The sequence below is a fragment of the Cryptomeria japonica genome, chromosome 3 (assembly GCF_030272615.1).
Source record: "Cryptomeria japonica chromosome 3, Sugi_1.0, whole genome shotgun sequence".
Lineage (NCBI taxonomy): Eukaryota > Viridiplantae > Streptophyta > Pinopsida > Cupressales > Cupressaceae > Cryptomeria > Cryptomeria japonica.
The window spans coordinates 254,224,629-254,229,079 of NC_081407.1; positions in this window are offsets into that span (position 1 = coordinate 254,224,629).

Below are 4,451 nucleotides of genomic sequence, written 5' to 3' on the forward strand. Positions count from 1 at the left end.
GGATAGAGCACTATTAGAACCCCTTGGATAATCTGGATAAGTTGTTGGAGCTTAGTAAGAAGCTAGTTATGGATGTAAAGGCCATGAAAATTTACCATGAGGAAAAATCAATAACCTAGAGATAGTGATGGAAAAGATCAATGAAAACCTTAGAGTAGCTATTGCAGTCTGTAGGACGACCATGACAAACAACACAGAGGGACTACAAAGACTAAATGAAAAAACTCAATCTCTCAATGTCTCCCCCTCGACTACTCATGCCTCTACCTCCATATTAATCTGTGGTAAAGGAAGTAAGGAAAATAGGCTTGATTTGGAGAATGAAACTGAGGCCATTCTAAGACCATTGGCTCATAGTTGTAGTAGGCACAAAGGTAAGCTAGTGAATGTGAATATTATCGAGAACTTATATGAGATTAATAGGAATTTTATAGATAAATCCTGCCCAAATTTTGAACAATATTATGTAGTTTCTAGGTCATTGGACCCTTTTTGTTTTGTTGTTTTTCTATGGCCCTATTGCGGATTAGTATCTAGTTCATTCTCATGATTGGTTTTTCTTTTTTGGGTTTTGGGTCCTTGTAAAACCTATTTTCTCTAATAAAAAACTAGCATGCCTCTATTGAAAACTCATTATTTTTTGCTTCTTTCTAGTTTCCTAGAATCGTAACATTATTTCTAAAATAGGTCTTCTCCAAGGCATCATTCTAATTCCAATAGTTTTTAATTCTTCATGGAACTTTCTAGTCTCCATTGCTTCTCAATACTCTTCCCAAAATGGGATTATCATAGGCCTCTTCATGATCCCTCTCATCCTCATCTTCCCTGATAAAATCTCACTCACTAAGATATTAATCCTCTACAACCATAGGTAATCTTTACAACAAACTCACTTTCACAATCTCATTCAAAGTTTTTGTGCTTCCTTCTTTACCCTTTGCAGTCATAGGTTCTCCTCTCTGCTACAAAAAAATTTATTTAGAACTCAAATCCTCTACAATTATAGAATCTTGTTTTTCAACAAACTATTTCTATGTTTTTTCTTCATACACCTTCATTCTTCAATCTCTACCCATAGTCTTGATAGATCCTCTCCACTCTAAGGATCTTGTAGCTCTAATATCAATTGATGCAAAAGGACTCTAAGAACCTTATCAAATTATCATCATTTGTAGCCAACAAATTTTATATAAAACTTTTAATATTCGAGTCAACAAAAAAAATTATTTTTAAAAGAAACTCTAGAGTATGCACTTTTTATTCTATTTTCACAAACTAAAATAAAACCAAACTTAGGCTACACCTTTTCCCCAAATCTCCAACAATCTATTTACATTTAGATTTCTGACAATTTTAAAGTACCATTTCTTATCTAATTTTTCTATTCATTTTAAAATCTACTCAAAATTCCTTTTATTTAACATTCAAATTGAAGTTAAAACAATATTAATAACTTTATTTTGGCATATAAAAATGAACCTTCTTTCATACCCCACTACTAATGTACAACAACACATATTTATTTGTCTCTAGCAATAAATTATAAGTAAACATAATTTTAAATCTGAGATCCTATTCAAATCCCTCTCCCCTGCCCCCCTCCTCTCTCTCTCTCTCTCTCTCTCTCTCTCTCTCTCTCTCTCTCTCTCTCTCTCTCTCTCTCTCTCTCTCTCTCTTCTATTTTAGTGATATTTTCTTCTCCACTGATTATTTTATTGTTTCACCCATCTATACACTCACATGCACACAAATTTGTATCAATATAAAAATATCTATTGGTTTTACATTCTACAAATTATAGAAAATACTAACATCTTCTAGTCTAGCATTTTACTTAGATTGCCCTCTCTTTTCTCTTTCCTTTAACAATCTACTCCAATATGCTATTTATAATACGTAATGCTAACTTTTTATCTGCTATTAAAGTGCACCCTTGTCTATTCTCTTTCTTTCTTCTTCTTTGCATAAAGCTCTTCTTATGGTAGCTTTTTGTATCTTCTTAAGTTGTACTATCTTCATTCTCTTAAACGCTATCCCTCCATTTTCAAATCTATCATTTTTCTTTGCTAAGTGATTGGATCCCTTATTTTTAATTCTTCCCTACAGTCTTCCTCTTCACACTCTTGTGCTTCATTTCTTATTTTGTTTTTAAAATAAAATCATATTGCATTTGTCTTTTCTAATTCCACTAAATTATAAACATTGTGAGGTCCAAATAGACTTCACCTAGTGATTATTTCATTATAAAAAATTGTAAAAACTATTAGTCTTTTTTTCTACCAAACTATACCTCGCATCTACCTAGGATACTCCTACATAGAATCTTGAATGCTTGAATCCCTAATTGTAGGCTTGTCTTCAATTTCCTTGAAGATTTTTTATTGAATGCTCAATTGAAATTTAATTTACTATAAATTGGAGGACCTAGATAAATTATAGATGGATATATTTTCAAATGAGAGAGGGGGTTGTATTAATATCCAACTTACACCTTTTGGGGTCTAAAATCTGGTTAAGGGTGATGTCAAGAAGAATTTCTACTTAGAAATTCAAATTTTATGATTTCAAATTTTGGGTCAAAATGATTGGATAAGGTTACCAGGAACCCTAGTATAGAAGGATAGGGTTGCTTTGTTCCCTAGTCCGCAGCTTAAGTGAAATAAATGTCATTGAGTAGGAGATTAAACTATAGCTTTGAGAAATGGTTCAAAAATTCTACACAATTAGACATTAATTTGTAAGATGACACACAACCACCAATGTGAATCCAAAATGAGTGTGAATTTATAAAGTTATACAATTTACTATAGTAAATTTAGCCCCAAGTTTAGAAAAAAATTAAACTTATGCTCATACTCTTGGTAAACTATAGAGAATCAATTAGATAATTTCATTAAAAAGTTAAATATTAAAGAGACAAGAAAATACCAAACTTGGGAAGATGGTAGCCTCAATTTCCTATGATCCTAGCAATCTAAAATGTCAAGGTAAAAGTGAGAAACATGATCAACATAGGTAAAACACACTTGGAGCATGCAAAAAATAAAGGCTATGGAATATATGGATAGTATGATCTGCGAGAACTTATAGGATGCATAAAAAACAAGGCATGATCTCTAGGACTAGTAAGAATCCTCAAATACATACTAGGAGTCATGTTGGCAAGGGAAGCATATTGCAATAGAAAGTTGGGTTATGCTTGGTTATTTATGTAAAGGTGAAGGTCTCACAAAGTTATAGCAATTTGCATTATGCTAAGTGAGCTTCACATCAATAAATATAATAAAGAAAAATGCTTATTTTTTGGGTACTATGAATATGAGAGTACAAGATGGAAATTGTAATTACAAATTTTTTATTTCTGATATGGAACTCCAAAATGGGTGTTTTAGTGGTACCAAGAAAATCATTGTGTTTGTCAGAGTGAAGAAACCAATCTTGCGGTGTGTGCATGAGATAAATGTATTCCCCTACATTAAAGTGATTGTATATGCCAACTAGGAGTAGTTGATTTAAGGTTCCATACTTCCAAAGATAAGCACATTACAATAGTGAAGTATCCACATAGGAAAATAAAAAGTTGAAAGTCATAAAACAAGATAAGATACCATAAGAGATCCACAATCTATTCTACAGCTTAGATAAATCGTGTATATTAATATGATTATTTTAAATTTTCCTCATTCCCAAACTATAATGAAACTACATGAATAATGGAAGAAGAAAATATAGGATGAAAAAAAAGTCTGTTTTGGTTAACATGGAAGAAACCAAAAATCTCAATGTTTTGTTTCAGCCCCAAAAGAAAACATAAAGGTACATTTTTTCCACAAGCACATTTATGACACAACATGCAAACAAAAGATAGAAGAGTCAAGATACAAAGCTAGAGGATTGTCACAATAGGATTGGTCTCCCTCTATCCTTGAGCCAATGGAACCTCAAGGGTCACCCAAAGAGTGTAACAAAAAAAGACACATTGAAAAACACATTACAATGAAACACATTACATGCAAGAAAAAACATAAAACAAAACACTACTACATGAATGAGCTAGTCTAACAAATCATTTGCCTTCTAATCTTTTATCATTATTATATAGAGATGGTGGACAAGATGCTAAAGAAGATATGGCTAGTATAGTAGACACAACTATATCTACTGCCAAACATGGACCATGCTTTGATGATGGATCACAATATGTGTCACTAGGACACAAAGTAGTTATTTTAAAAATATCAAATCTAATTTATTATCACTTTCAATATTTTGAACCATAATATTAGAATCACCACCATACGAATTGATCATTATAGGTGATTTGATAGGAGGAGAATAATCCCTTGGAATCAACTACTTCAACTTTTGATGAGGTTAAGAAAGGTAAAATTCCTCTCTAGGGGTGGGTGATGGTAAGGAAGGATGAGAAGGTAGGACAAAATAAGCATTCT